Source organism: Balaenoptera acutorostrata, chromosome 1 (assembly GCF_949987535.1).
Source record: "Balaenoptera acutorostrata chromosome 1, mBalAcu1.1, whole genome shotgun sequence".
Taxonomy (NCBI): Eukaryota; Metazoa; Chordata; class Mammalia; order Artiodactyla; family Balaenopteridae; genus Balaenoptera; species Balaenoptera acutorostrata.
In genome coordinates, this window is record NC_080064.1 from 46,987,890 (window position 1) to 47,003,632 (window position 15,743).

Genomic DNA, 15,743 nt, shown 5'->3' on the forward strand with positions numbered 1-15,743 from the left:
ATGGGATGGTACCATGAGTATCCCATGTCACACAGTTAGGAAAGCCAACATTCAGAGAGGTTAAGTCACTTGTACACAAGGTGACGTGGTTAGGGACAAACCCTGGTTATTCTAATTCCAGAGCCAATGCCCTTGACCACTTGTCCATGAAAGACATTGGAAATAGCTGGATATGTGCTGCCCAGAGATAAGAAAAGTCTCAAAGAGGATGTAATTGCTGTCTTCAAATCTCTGGGAGGCAGAGTGATGAACTAAAAAGATTACAGGGCCGGAGAGACTGGAAGCATCCCTAGAGGCACGCAGCTAATAAATGGTAGAGCCAGAATTGTAACCAGGGGCTGTTTTAAGATTTATTTCTGCATCCATAAAAAGGAAAAGAACAACTACTTCAGCGAGTTGTTGGAGGATTAAATGAAGCAACATTTGGAAACCATATAGGCCTGACACTTAGTAAGTGCTCAGTAAATGTTTAATTCCCACCTCACCCATTTCCTTTTTTCCAAAAGAGTTGATGTGTGGAAGAAGAATTTTGTTATGTGGTCCCCACAGTCTAAAAAGTAGAGGTTTCAGAGAGTCAGGGTGAATTTTCAATTCAATTCAACAAATGTTTATTAGACACCTACTAAATGTCAGACCTTGAACTGGGCATGCAGATGACTGGGGATTCAGAGACAAGACATGGGCCCTGCCCTCAAGTAGTTTCCAGCCTACATTGGAGGCTAAGATGAGCTAGGCCTCAATGAGCATTGTAGAGTATTTCCCATTCTGTGAGAGGACCACAGTGGGGCAAGCAGCGTGGGGAGGTAGTTTCCTGGGTTCTGGAGGTACTTATGCAGTGGCTGGATAACCAGTTGGCTGTCAGGGAGCTCCTGACACCAAAGGCTCCAGCCGACATACATCACTGACTGATCATGCCATGCTCTTCTGCTGGGCCTAGACAGGTCCCCAGAAGCCTTTTCGATAATCTCTTTTAAGCAGCTTGAGGCAGGGGGTACGGGCCTGAGAGGCAACTTGAGTGCCAGTCCTGCTCTAGAATAGGTGCACAATGGAGGCTGGTGTATGAAGACCGCACTGAGGGCACTAATTGCTGGGGAGACGGAAACGTGAACAGCAAGTGCTCTGGGCGTGGATGCCCCTCCAACTAGAGACACAAAGGACTTGCTCCCTCGCTTTATTCAGGTCTCTGCTCAAGTGTCACCTCCTCAGAGAAGTCCTCCCTGACTGCCCCTCCCTGCCACTCTCTGTCCCCATCTCACATGCTTTTTCATGTGTACCCCAATCTAATGAATGGATTGCCTGATTGACTGTTTAACTAGAATCGTCAGTTCCATAGGGCAGGGGGCTTATCTGTTTAGTTCACTGTGGACTCGCTGGCACATTTGTGAAAACTAGGAAATCCAAACCCACTTCCCTGCCGTGTTGGGAGGGTTAAATGAGGTAACATTTTAAAAACGTATAGTTCCTGACATGTAGTAAGTAGATGCTCAATAACTGCAGATTCATTCCCTTTTCTTTTTTCCTTAAAAGACTATTCTGAGTCTCGACCAGGTTTTCTATTACTGAATGAATAAGTGTGCCTCAGTTTCCTTATCTTTATTTTATTTATTTATTTTTTTAACATCTTTATCGGAGTATAGTTGTTTTACAATGGTGTGTTAGTTTCTGCTGTATCACAAAGTGAATCAGCTGTACGTATACATATATCCCCATATCCCCTCCCTCTTGTGTCTCCCTCCCACCCTCCCTACCCCACCCCTCTAGGTGGTCACAAAGCACCGACATCTACCTCATGGTTATGGTAGAGATGAACCAAGATGAAGAGTGGAAGGCTTTAGCCCAGGACAGCACTCCCAGAACACGGTGAGTTCTCAGTCAAGGAGAACAATGGAAGGTGTGGGGCTGTGGGATGCGAGGCAGGCAGCTGTTCAGCTCTGCTTCAAGGGAAGAGGGGAGTTGGGAACAGTGACTCTGATGAACCCCCGCCTGTCCCCAGTGTCAACATGGGTCTTAAAGCACCATAAGTGAATGATATACAAGTGATGGAGTGAATCCGATTCAGGAGCAAACTGTAGTTCTCACCCAGGGCTCCTGGGCAGATGCTGAGTTCCCAAATTCGAATCGTGGGACGTCCCTGGCGGTCCAGTGGTTAAGACTCTGCACTTCCACTGCCGGGGATGCAGGTTTGATCCCTGGTCAGGGAACTAAGATCCCACAGGCTGTACGGGACGGGACGGCCAAAAAAAAAAAAAAATTCGAATCATCACTTTCCACAGCTTAGTGACCACTGACTAGGCCCTGGGACTAGCTGCTCTGCCTTGTCCCCTACTTCCCAGACAGAGAGGTCTGTCCGCTGAGAACCAGATGCAGAAATGTAAACCAAGAGGCTTAGCACACTGAAGTGGTGACGGCGGAACCGGGACGGGGGTGGGGCGGGGGGAGCATGTGCCAGCCCTCGGCTGACACGTGACCTGGAGGCTGCTGGGACCACACACATGCTTCCCAGCTATTGCCTGAAAACTGGGAGGGGCGCAGGGGGAAAGAGCAATGACCTGCGGGACAGGAAAACAGAGGATTACGGTACAGTTTGATCAGGGCTCCAGATGATGTGGGTGGCGTGGAGTAGGGACCGGCGTCCCTGCCGGTCCTAGTCATTGGCACTACGGTCGGCTCCGTGTGGCTCAGGAAGGGGGGCTGCTTGTCCTTCCTGAAGGGCACCTTCAGCCTCAACCCTGAGGCTGGGCTTCTTGTCTGTCTGCTTTGAGTTTGTGAGCTCTCTGGGGAGAGGCCCTGTGTTTTCTCTCTGTGGTCCCTGCGACAACTTCCATGGGGTCGTGCAGGCCCGGGATAGGCCTCCATCTCCCTTTTGAAGTGCATCCCTCACTGCTCCGCATCCTGTGCCTCAAATGTCAACTAACCAGACCACCGTGAGTCCCAGGCAGCAGTCCATCCGGGCGTTTCCTTGTCTGGTGTAGCCTCGTGGAAGGAGTGTGAGCTTTGGAGCCGGAGAGACCCGTTCCCATGCCTGTCGAGGCCTCACCTGTAAAACGGGGAGGCGCTCTTGCAGGGTTGTTGTAGGCAGTAATCATGCTGCGTCTAGATCAGCCGAACTTAGTCTTCACTACGTCTTAGTAATTATTATTGCTTTAAGTAAAATATCAACTTTTATTTAAAACTAAAGTAAATTCTTCAGTATATTAAGCGTGGCATTCAAGTTCAAAAAACACATGGCAATCACGACATGCAAAGCAATCTAGACAAGGTTTCTTAAAAGTCTGAAATGTTCAGCATCCCACAAGTAGAGCGTTTGGGCACAGTATCTTGTGCCGAGCACAGCCGCAAAGGCTCTGTCACCGGGGCGGACACACAGGGACGTGCCACAGGATACCGACACTGCAGTTTGTCTTCTTTCCGAGTCCCTTTTAAAGGCCTTGGCTGTTGTGCAGGGGCTGCAGGGCTGTCCCAGGCTCCTAGTCTCCAGGCCCCGAAGATGAAGGTGTGACTCGTCTCAGCTGTCTCACCTCAGCCCCTGCGGAAGCGAGCGGTGACGTGATGAACTGGAAACAACACCATCTTTGTTCCGCTGGGGCCACGTGCCACCCGGATTTTCACCGTGGAGGCTGTTATTTTCAGCACTGTTTTCTTCAGTGTACTTATCTGTGCGCCTGGACGGGACATTAGGAATTCTTGTCTTTCTATTAGACATCAGTTTGTCTGCTGTGTTTATCCCATAATCAGAGTAAAATTGATTAGTTGAAAGACTGTGCTCCTTGTGACTGTTCCTCACCCACCTGGGGTCCTCGGGGTTGGGGGACGCTGGGAGCCGTGGACACCAGCCGCTTGCTGGGCTGCCCTGGCTGTGTAGGCCATGGAGCAGCATGGGGCAGTGGGTGTGGGCGGTGATTCTGGGTCACCCGCTGGTCTGTGTTGTGCTGAAGCGGCAGCTATTCAACATCTGCATCTGGGAGGGTTTTACTAATAGCCACTGGAACCCAGGAAAACCTCTCTGTGCTTCTCTGAGCCCCACCAATGACCGTTAGCCCCAAGGTTTAGTATTTGACAAACATGTACTGACCTCCCCCCAGAAAGGTCAATTTCTGTGCCAGGAGCTGCCTGTCATAAATTCTCCTTCAATGCCTTTTCCCACAAAATCCCCACGGCCTTGGACTAGCCATCTGCTTTCTCGGTACCTGTGGAAGTACTACCCGTCCTTTAAGATCCAGATGTCACCTCTTCTTGGTAGACGGGTGGTCTCTTCTCTTGCTCTCTTAGCACCCTGGGTGCTTGTTCAGTGTGGGAGCGTCCATATTTACGAAGTTCTTTAAAACAAGGGTCTAATACTGTGCCTGGTTTGTAGCACTCCCCCCTTGCCTGGAGTGTTCTCCATCCTTCCACCCCACCCCTATTCACTGGATTCATGCCTCCTGTCTTCAGGTCTCAGCTGTACCATCACTTAATCCAGGAAGCCTTTCTTGACCCCATAGATTAGATGAGACCACCCTCCCCTGTGCCCCCCTCAGCACTGTACCCCTCCCCCGCCGTCATAGCACTTTTCATCATGCTTCACAATTGTCTGTTAAATTCTCTCTCCTCCCCGCTGGGAAGTCAGTTCTGGGCAGACAGAAAACCTGCTTGTTTGGTTTACTGCTATATTCTTAGTGCTATCCAACGGCCCTCCAGGCTCACCGGAAGCACACGCAGTGAATATTGGACAAACGAATGAGAAAGCCTGGGTTTAGGTCCCAGGGCTGCCCCTCAGCGGTGTGACCTTGGCAAAGTCAGTCTGCTTTGAACCACCATTTCTTCTTTGCTGAAGGGATCGGTAATCTCCCAAATCCCTTTCAGCTCGCTTGGACACCCTGCTCTCTTGTGCCCTGTTTCACCTGCTGTCTGCAGCTCACGTTCTGGCCCATCCTGTGTGAGTTATGCCCGGAGAACTTCAGGCACTCGCTCACTCGAAGGATTTTACATTCTTTGGAGGAGCTTTCACTCTTCAAATATTATCTTTCTGATGTGGTCCTTGGCAGCGTCACAGATTCCTCCAGCTCACGTGGGTCAGGTCCCTCCACGTGCACAGACACCCTACCTACTCCCTCAGTTCCTGGCAGTCTTGGCCTTGAGCATTCCCATCAGCGGCCCCAGAAGAGGGTGGGAGCTGCCAGGCCTGGGATGGAGCGTGCTGGGATTCTCATGCAGCCAAGAGGAGGGGAAGCTGTGACTCAGTACTTGTGAAATGTTAACTTGCGGGGTGAGTAAGACCGGACTGAGGCTGTGTGTCTTGGGAAGTGGTGAGTTTAGTTAATTGGAATTGGAGTCAGAAGGCCAAGGTCAGTTCCTGCCATTGCCGCTCCCACTTCCTAACTGTGTCCTCATTAACATGTAATACCTATCCTTTCTGAGCCCCAGTTTTTAATCTGTAAAATGGCTTCATTAATACCCAGCCTCCTCACCCCAGCATGGTTTAGAAGTGTGGAGGGGACACATTTTCATTTTCATGGAATACCTACTATGTGACACGCACTTTACATCTGTTATTTAATGGAATCCTCAGAAGAATTCCATGCCGTTGAGAAATCAGCTCTGGATTTCTTTACAGCAGCATGCCCCCACTGTGTGTTGGAACATTCTTTTCCACCTGGAATATCTTTCCACCTGAGGTTACTAGATGAGGATTCACTGGTTACACATTTGTTTAATTCCAGGTTCCCCCAAATCAAACAGGACTGCCCAGAGCATTTTCTAGAGCAATGTGTACCTTTGAGATTTTAAGGGAAAGGTTCCAGCCACCCCAGAACACAGCACAGCAGCCTGGAATTGGGCTCCCTGATGTCTGAGTTGTTAGGACAACAGTCTCTTCAGACAGGACCTCCCAGTCAGCCATGCCTAATGTCCCCACTTGTGGAATTTTCCTTTCCACCCCTGAGACTCTGGGTTCTGCATGTGTGGAGGTCTCCGTGCCCAGGGGAGATGTTCTTTTATCACGGTGCTCAACAACGGGTTGCTGAGGCTGGAAGCTGAACCACCACCCAGATATTTTCAGTCTCCTTCATGCCCTTGATCAACAGGCAAAAAAGGAGGTTACTGTACTTTTAGGGTGGTTAATCCTGATGACCAAGGGGAAATAGGGTTGCTGCTAATGAAATTGAATAGGGAGGAGTTTATCTGCAATTAAGAAGTTCCTCTGTGGGGTCTTCTACATTTTTTTCTTTTTTTTTTAATGCTGAGGCGTTAAAAAAAAAAAAAAAAAAAAAGAAGGCTACTAAGCCTCTATACTGGTAAGACCACCAGTGGCTCAGATCCTTCAGGAATGAGCATTCGATTTGGGTCACCCACAAAGTCAAGATTTCTGACCAGTGGAGATGCTGCCTGAGAGCAGAACAAACACAATATTTAACTCTCTCTTTCTCCTTCACTCTTTCTAACTAGGGTTTCATGACGAGTTACTGAAGATACCTGTAAGATTTTTTTTTTTTTTGCCATGTTGTATTATAACAAATTTCCCTTTTCTTCCTTTCTTCCCTTACTGTTTGACTTGTGTATAGGAGGGTGGTGAATTTCATAGTTTTGTCCACAGCCTATAACATATTCAGATAGAACTGTGATGGAACTGGAGGAGGAATAAACATTACCCAGAGACCCTGGACTCATGGCCCGGCACGATAATGGAAGAGTGTTTGGTTGGCCTCCTCTATGCAGAGGGCAAGCACACTCCCAGGGATGGAGAGCCTCGTCATGTTAGATTTTTGTTGTAATAACTGTTGTCATTGTCAAGTTCCAGCATGGAAGGAAGGTCTATGTGAAATTTGGGCAGCTAGCAAGGGGACTGTAAAGGACATTGTCAAGTTTTCTATCTGGTTGTCAGTATTTTTTGAACTCCTGGTTGCAGAGTTTTCAGCTTTACGGGTCTGACTCCTCAAGGATTCGCTGGTCAGACTCACCCAAAGGAGCAGCTTGAGGAAGCAGGGCCCATTCAGAAACGTTCAGAAACGTTTGCGGGCCAGTGCGGAGGCGGGCGTACAGGGCTGGGGCAGGACCCGTTCTGTGAGGGTGACTGCGGCCAGGGCAGTTTCCACCGGTGCTCGGCAGGCCTGCAGCTGCCGCAGCAGGTTTCTCCCGAGGCCAGGCCTTTGGGCATCATTCTTTTTTTTGTTTGTTTATTTGGTTTTTTTTTTAACGTTGTTTGTATTTTAAATGGGAATTATTTATTTACTTATTTATGGCTGTGTTTGGTCTTCGTTTCTGTGCGAGGGCTTTCTCTAGTTGCGGCAAGTGGGGGCCACTCTTCATCGCGGTGCACGGGCCTGTCATTATCGCGGCCTCTCTTGTTGCGGAGCACAGGCTCCAGACGCGCAGGCTCAGTAGTTGTGGCTCACGGGCCTAGTTGCTCCGCGGCATGTGGGATCTTCCCAGACCAGGGCTCGAACCTGTGTCCCCTGCATTGGCAGGCAGATTCTCAACCACTGTGCCACCAGGGAAGGCCCTGGGCATCATTCTTAAACTGTTCTTGAGCTTGTCCTCTGCTGTCCCAACATCTTCGAAATAAACTTCTCTTCTATTTAATCATCCAGGATCAGCTTCTGATTCTTGCAGCGAGAAAGTCTGAGATACAGAAATTGAAATGATAGTAGTAGTAGTAATATAATAATAATAATAATAAAAAGAAAACCTTTATTGAGCACCTGCTGTATGCTAGGCACCATATTATATGCTAGGAATGCATTATTCCATCTCCTCCTTTCAACAATCCTACATGTTTGGTGTATTTTTACTTCTTTGTTTGGTTTTGTTTTTAGTAGCAGAGGTAACCAAAGCTTAGAAAGATTTCAAAATTTGTCCAAAGTCACAGATGAAGAATTTATGTCCATGAAGCTTGAAACACATTAGGAAATAAGCCAAGACTACAAAAGAATGTTTTAGGCTTTGTTATGGGAACATTTAAAACATGCACAAAAAGAGAGAATAGTGTAACAAACCTCTGTGCACCCATCACCCCAGTTTCAGCAAATCATCAATATATACAAGAATATAATATGCTTTATACTATTAGTTTCAGTATAAATGAGTTAACTATACTGAGTTTTCTTGAATGTCGTGAGGTTTAAGAGTTTGGAGTTTGAGTTGACTATATATAGGAACAACATTAATTAAAATTTATAGTAAGTTTTCTAACTATATAAAATTTAAAATATATGTCAAAATATCATTAAACATTAAAAGGCAAACAATAGACTGTGAAATTTATTTGCCACAGGTGTGATATTTAAAAAACATCTTTATTATATAAAGATATCATGCATAGTGATATGAAAATTATGAAATATAGCAGAAAGTGGTTCAAAGGTGTAAACATACATTTCCTAGAAAAAGAACCAATGACAGCTATCAAGATTACTAGTAATCAAAGCAATGAAAATAAAGAAAAGGTGTTTTCACTTTTTTTTCATAAAATGAAAAATTTTAAAAATGGATATTCACATTCTGCTGAAAGGATGGTGATTTAGTATAATGCTATTGGAAATTAATTTGTATTAACAAAATGTATTATGGGCTTAAAGAAATTTATATCCTTTGTTGTTGTTTTTAAATTTATTTTCTACACAGCAGATTCTTATTAGTTATCTATTATATACATATCAGTATATACATGTCAATCCTAATCTCCCAATTCATCACACCACCCCCCACCCCCACTTTCCCCCTCGGTGTCCATACATTTGTTCTCTACATCTGTGTCTCTATTTCTGCCTTGCAAACTGGTTCATCTGTACCATTTTTCTAGATTCCACATACATGCGTTAATATACGATATTTGTTTTTCTCTTTCTGACTTACTTCACTCTGTATGACAGTCTCTAGGTCCATCCACGTCGCAACAAATGACCCAAGTTCATTCCTTTCTATGGCTGAGTAATACTCCATTGTATATACGTACCACATCTTCTTTATCCATTTGTCTGTCAATGGGCATTTAGGTTGCTTCCATGACCTGCCAATTGTAAATAGTGCTACAATGAACACTGGGGTGCATGTGTCTTTTTGAATTATGTATTTCTCTGGGTATATGCCCAGTAGTGGGATTGCTGGGTCATATGGTAATTCTATTTTAGTTTTTTAAGGAACCTCCATACTGTTCTCCATAGTGGCTGTATCAATTTACATTCCCACCAACAGTAGCAAGAGGGTCTCCTTTCCTCCACAGCCTCTCCAGCATTTGTTGTTTGTAGATTTTCTGATGATGCCCATTCTAACCGATGTGAGGTGATACCTCATTGTAGTTTTGATTTGCCTTTCTCTAATAATTAGTGATGTTGAGCAGCTTTTCACGTGCCTCTTGGCCATCTGTGTCTTCTTTGCAGAGATGTCTATTAGGCCTTCTGCTCATTTTTTGATTGGGTTGTTTGTTTTTTTAATATTGAGCTGCATGAGCTGTTTATATACTTTGGAGATTAATCCTTTGTCCATTGACTCATTTGCAAATATTTTCTCCCATTCTGAGCATTAGTGTTGTCTTTTCATCTTGTTTATAGTTTCCTTTGCTGTGCAAAAGCTTTTAAGTTTCATTAGGTCCCATTTGTTTATTTTTGTTTTTATTTCCATTACTCTAGGAGGTGGGTCAAAAAAGATCTTGCTGTGATTTATGTCATAGAGTGTTCTGCCTATGTTTTCCTCTAAGAGTTTTATGGTGTCTGGCCTTACATTTAGGTCTTTAATCCATTTTGAGTTTATTTTTGTATATGGTGTTAGGGAGTGTTCTAATTTCATTCTTTTACATGTAGCTGTCCAGTTTTCCCAACACCACTTATTGAAGAGACTATGTTTTCTCCATTGTGTATCCTTGCCTCCTTTGTCATAGATTAGTTGACCATAGGTGCGTGAATTTGTCTCTGGGCTTTCTATGATGTTGCAGTAATCTATATTTCTGTTTTTGTGTCAATACCATATTGTCTTGATTACTGTAGCTTTGTAGTATAGTCTGAAGTCAGGGAGTCTGATTCCTCTAGCTCCGTTTTTTTCCCTCAAGATTGCTTTGGCTATTCGGGGTCTTTTGTGTCTCCATACAAATTTTAAAATAGTTTGTTCTGTTTGGTAAAAAATGCCATTGGTAATTTGATTGGGATTGCATTGAATCTGTAGACTGCTTTGGGCAGTATAGTCATTTTCAAAATACCGATTCTTCCAATCCAGGAACATGGTATATCTCTCCATCTGTTCGTGTCATCCGATTTCTTTCATCAGTGTCTTATAGTTTTCTGAGTACAGGTCTTTTACCTCCTTAGGTAGGTTTATTCCTACGTATTTTATTCTTATTGTTGCAATGGTGAATGGGATTGTTTCATTAATTTCTCTTTCTGATCTTTCATTGTTAGTGTATAGGAATGCAAGAGATTTCTGTGCATTAATTTTGTATCCTGCAACTTTAAAGAATTCACTGATTAGCTCTAGTAGCTTTCTGGTAGTATCTTTAGGATTCTCTATGTATAGTATCATGTCATCTGCAAACAGTGACTGTTTTACTTCTTCTTTTCCAATTTGTATTCCTTTTATTTCTTTTTCTTCTCTGATTGCTGTGGCTAGGTCTTCCAAAACTATGTTGAATAAGAGTGGCGAGAGTGGACATCCTTGTCTTGTTCCTGATCTTAGAGGAAATTCTTTCAGTGTTTCACCATTGAGAATGATGTTTTCTTTGGGTTTGTCGTATATGGCCTTTATGATGTTGAGGTAGGTTCCTCTGTACCCACTTTCTGGAGGTTTTTTATCATAAATGGGTGTTGAATTTTGTGAAAAGCTTTTTCTGCCTCTATTGAGATGATCATATGGTTTTTATTCCTTATTTGTTAATATGGTGTATCACATTGATGATTGATTTGTGTATATTGAAGAATCCTTGCATCCCTGGGATAAATCCCTTGATCATGGTGTATGATCCTTTTAATGTGTTGTTGGATTCTGTTTGCTAGTATTTTGTTGAGGATATTTGTATCTATATTCATCAGTGATATTGGTCTGTAATTTTCTTTTTTGTAGTATCTCTGTCTGGTTCGATTTCTCCATCGAATCTGAATGAGATCCTTGCCGGGTAGAGTAATCTTGGTTGTAGGTTCTTCCCTTTCATCACTTTAAGTATATCATGCCACTCCCTTCTGTCTTGTAGAGTTTCTGCTGAGAAATCGGCTGTTAACCTTATGGGAGTTCCCTTGTATGTTATTTGTCATTTTTTCCTTGTTGCTTTCAATAATTTTTCTTTGTCTTTAATTTTTGTCAATTTGATTACTATGTGTCTCAGAGTGTTTCTCCTTGGGTTTATCCTGCCTGGGACTCTCTGTGCTTCCTGGACTTGGGTGGCTATTTCCTTTCCCATGTTAGGGAAGTTTTCAACTACATCTCTTCAAATATTTTCTCGGGTCCTTTCTCTCTCTCTTCTCCTTCTGGGACCCCTATAATGCGAATGTTGGTGCATTTAATGTTGCCCCAGAGGTCTCTTAGTCTATTTTCATTTCTTTTCATTCTTTTTTTCTTTATTCTGTTCTGCAGCAGTGAATTCCACCATTCTGTCTTCCAGGTCACTTTTCCATTCTTCTGCCTCAGTTATTCTGCTATTGATTCCTTTTAGTGTATTTTTCATTTCAGTTATTGTATTGATCATCTCTGTTTGTTTGTTCTTTAATTCTTCTAGGTGTTTGTTCTTTAATTCTTCTAGGTCTTTGTTAAACATTTCTTGCATCTTCTCGATCTTTGCCTCCATTCTTTTTCCGAAGTCCTGGATCATCTTCACTATCATTATTCTGAGTTCTTTTTCTGGAAGGTTGCCTATCTCCACTTCATTTAGTTGTTTTTCTGGGGTTTTATCTTGTTCCTTCATCTGGTACATAGTCTTATGCCTTTTCATTTTGTCTGTCTTTCTGTGAATGTGGTTTTTGTTCCACAGGCTGCAGTTTTGTAGTTCTTCTTGCTTCTGCTGTCTGCCCTCTGGTGGATGAGGCTATCTAAGAGGCTTGTGCAAGCTTCCTGATGGGGGGGGACTGGTGGTGGGTAGAGCTGGGCGTTGCTCTGGTGGGCAGAGCTCAGTAAAACTTTAATCCTCTTGACTGCTGATGGGTGGGTCTGGGTTCCCTCCCTGTTGGTTGTTTGGCCTGAGGCGACCCAGCACTGGAGCCTACCCGGCTCTTTCGTGGGGCTAATGGCGGACTCTGGGCGGGCTCATGCCAAGGAGTACTTCCCAGAACTTCTGCTGCCAGTGTCCCTGTCCCCACCATGAGCCACAGCCACCCCCTGACTCTGCAGGAGACCCTCCAACACTAGCAGGTAGGTCTGGTTCAGTCTCCCATGGGGTCATTGCTCCCTCTCCTGAGTCCTGATGCACACACTACTTTGTGCATGCCCTCCAAGTGTGGAGTCTCCACTTACCCTGGTCATGTTGAAGTCCCGCAATCAAATCCCGCCAGCCTTCAAAGTCTGATTCTCTAGGAATTCTTCCTCCCATTGCTGGACCCTCAGGCTGGGAAGCCTGACATGGGGCTCAGAACCTTCACTCCAGTGGGTGGACTTCTGTGGTATAAGTGTCCTCCAGTTTATGAGTCACCCACCCAGTAGCCTTGGGATTTGATTTTATTGTGATTGCGCCCCTCCTACCATCTTACTGCGGCTTCTCCCCTGTCCTTGGATGTGGACCATCTTTTTGGTGAGTTCCACTGTCCTCCTGTCGATGATCGTTCAGCAGTTAGTTGTGATTCCGGTGTGCTCCCGAAATTTATATCCTTTGATCCAAAAATTCCACCATGAGAATCTTCTCCTAAGGAATTGTGAGAGGTATAAAAAGATTTCTATGCAAAGAATTTCATTGCAGCATGAACTATAAGAGCAAAAATATTGGGGGAAAACCCTCAAAAGCCTAACAGTAAGAGAATTGTTGTGTAAATTATGGTGCAAACATAGAAAGAATATTACAGAACCATTTCCTGTGGAAAATGGTCATATATGTAAAGTATGGTTTTATTTATGTAAATTTTATCTTTTTCTAACACACACACACACATACACACACACACACACAGAAAAGAAAAAAATTGGATAAAAATATACCAGCATGTTAACAGTGGTTATCACTAGATTGTGGGGTTGTGGATTAAAAAAAAAAGTTCTTTTTATGCTTTCTGTATTTTCTAGTTTTTTCATGAGGAATGTATATTCCCCTTTAGAATCAGAAAAGAAACTTAATAAAAAGTTGACTTTAAAGAATGTTATCCAGCAAAAATCTTTATAACTTTACCACTGTGAACCTTGTGAGTTGTGTAAATGGTTGTTTATTTTTAATACTACTAATAATTATGGAGTGCTTACTTTATGCAATAATACTGATAATAGCAATTGTTCAGTATTCACTATGTGAAAGGCACTTAAACATTTTTATTTATGATATCAATTGCTACCTGTAAAACAGACTTATAGTAAGGATTATAATCCTTCCCATTATATAGATGAGAAAACTGAGACTCCTAATGGATAAGCGACTTGCTCAGAGTCACAGAGCTTTCAGTGGTGGAGCCAGGGCTTGATCTAAGTTTGTTTGACACGAGGACCCCTGTTCTTCTCCACTAGAAGTCCACTGGTGAAGCCACTTCCCTCCTGGACAGCATGAGATATCTCACGGGACAGCATGAGATATCTCACGGGACAGCTCTTCCAAAGTGAGCCTGCATCATAAGGCTGCATGGGTCACAGCCTTGGGTTGGCTCAACGCTGAGTCCAACCACCTTTGATTGTTAGAGTCAGCTGGCAGTCAGAGGACTCATTTGAAGAGAAAATCCAATTTTCCTTGAGGTTGAGGAAAACTGGCTTTTCTTCCTATTTTATTCAATGAAAACAGGGAGAAAACCCACAAGAGAGCTGAAGCAGTACCTGCTGATCTTTTCCTAAACAGAAGCCTCTGTTATCCATTTTCTTGGCCTCCATGTCTGACCCAAACCCTGCAGATGGACAGTCTTTTCCTTTAGAAACACCGGTGTCTTCAATTAGGTTACAGCCAAGGCCTCCAGTTCTGTAAGCCTTCTCTGCCTCCTTCCATGACGGTCCACATCTCTGTGATGCTCTGTGAAGGGTTAATATTTAACTCGCACACGGTGACCTTCTTGTCTTTCATTTTCCATGTCTTAAAAGGGAGCAGTGTTTGGCTGGGTCCCTTTGGTTTCCAAGACCTGCCTATACCTTGCAGGGTTGTGGTGAGGATTAGTGATAGTGGTAGAAGGCCCATTATTCTGTACCCTCCATGAAGACAGGGTAATGCTAGCCTTGTCCCCATAGGGATCTCCATTTTTTGGCCTGGCGCCCTGCACATAGCACGTACAGCAGATCTTTGATGAGTAACGGTATGAATGAATGAACAGAGCACACCGCGTGGAAGAGCCCGGGCACTCACCAACCCCTAGCCACGATACACTGTTGGCCTGCCCCTCTCTGACACTTAGTCTGCACATCTGCATGACAAAGAACTTGCATAGTTGGTCCCAAGGGTGCCCTCCAGATCTGACATCTGTGCCTGTGTCTATATACTCCTGCAGTGAGCTGGGACTTGGGGTGGAAAGATGATCTTCCCAGCATGTGCCCAGAATTATTTGATGTGTTCTCCATGTGAGATGAGGAGCCTGTGGGCCCTCCCAGGGCTCACTCCACCCCCTTTGTACCCGATCTGGGCCTCTCTCGCATGGCAGTCCGCAACATCTGTCAGAAACACTTGTGCCAGGATGACTCTTGCCTCAAGTATGTCCTTGGAAAGCCCTCGCAATAGGGAGCCTGCTGGGAGTTTATGTAACTGGATGAGTGGCCAGGAGAGCATGCACAAAGGGCTCTGTGACCCTTCAGGGTGACTTAACTACAAGCTGTACGCAGTGTGCAAACTCCAGAGGAGAGAGCACCTTGGGGACAGGGGCAGGAAATTCTGCCTCTACTTTACATATGTATTTTTTGATGGTTATTCCCCTTTTTACTCTAAAAAGGAAGGGCTTGAAGTAGCTGACCCAAACATAAAGAGTATGAGAAATAAAAGAGTGAAAAATTAATGAGGAAATTAGGATGAAGGAAAAATAAGGTTTTCTGGGGGGGTCCACTGTCTGCCCCTCCAGATCCACTCTCCATCCTTCTCCAACCTGCTCTCTGCTCTGGGGTTTGACCTACATCTAGATCCTCTTTGGGTTTGGTCATGGGGACGGCCAGCAGGAGATCAGAAAGTGAGAGGGGTGAGGTCATGAGGTCCCTTCGGGCAGGCTGCGTCCTTCCATGGGGGACACGAATCCTCTCAAGGTGACCTTCCCAACAAAACTCTCTGCTTCTAGACAGGTAACTGCTCTGTCCCTTGGGAGGAGGGGTGAGAAACCCCCCTGTTACTGGCCCCTGGTCACTGTGTACTTCCCCTACCTCCAGCTCACACCTCTGTAAGTAGTCCCACTGTAAATAAAGCCTGCTTGAATTACACTCATTTCAGTGCACCGTCTGTTTCCTGTTAGGACTCCGACTGATACATAAGGGTAGGAAGAAAATGAGAGGCAGTCAGAAATAATGCTCATAAATTAAATACAAATCATAGTGCCCTGTACATGTGCTCCCCTCCAAAGGTACATTTGTGCATGTGTGGCACATTTGACTCTGACCTTCCCAGTGACCAAAACAACAGAACCAGAGGAGGAGACCTCTAGTCTTATCTCTTCCTCCTGCCAGAGCCTGAAGGCTCTTCCTAAATACAACTCTCACCATCG

The 15,743-nt window shown here is 44.6% G+C and overlaps 1 long non-coding RNA gene across 2 annotated transcripts in view; it reads left to right on the top strand.

Annotated features, from left to right (window-relative positions):
* The window catches only part of LOC130709114 (uncharacterized), a 181,425-nt gene that overhangs the window by 150,697 nt on the left and 14,985 nt on the right, over positions 1-15,743 (top strand). For both annotated transcript variants that reach the window (XR_009009623.1, XR_009009622.1), the window contains one exon: positions 1,762-1,860. This is a non-coding gene — a long non-coding RNA (uncharacterized LOC130709114). The remainder of the gene's footprint in view (positions 1-1,761; positions 1,861-15,743) is intronic.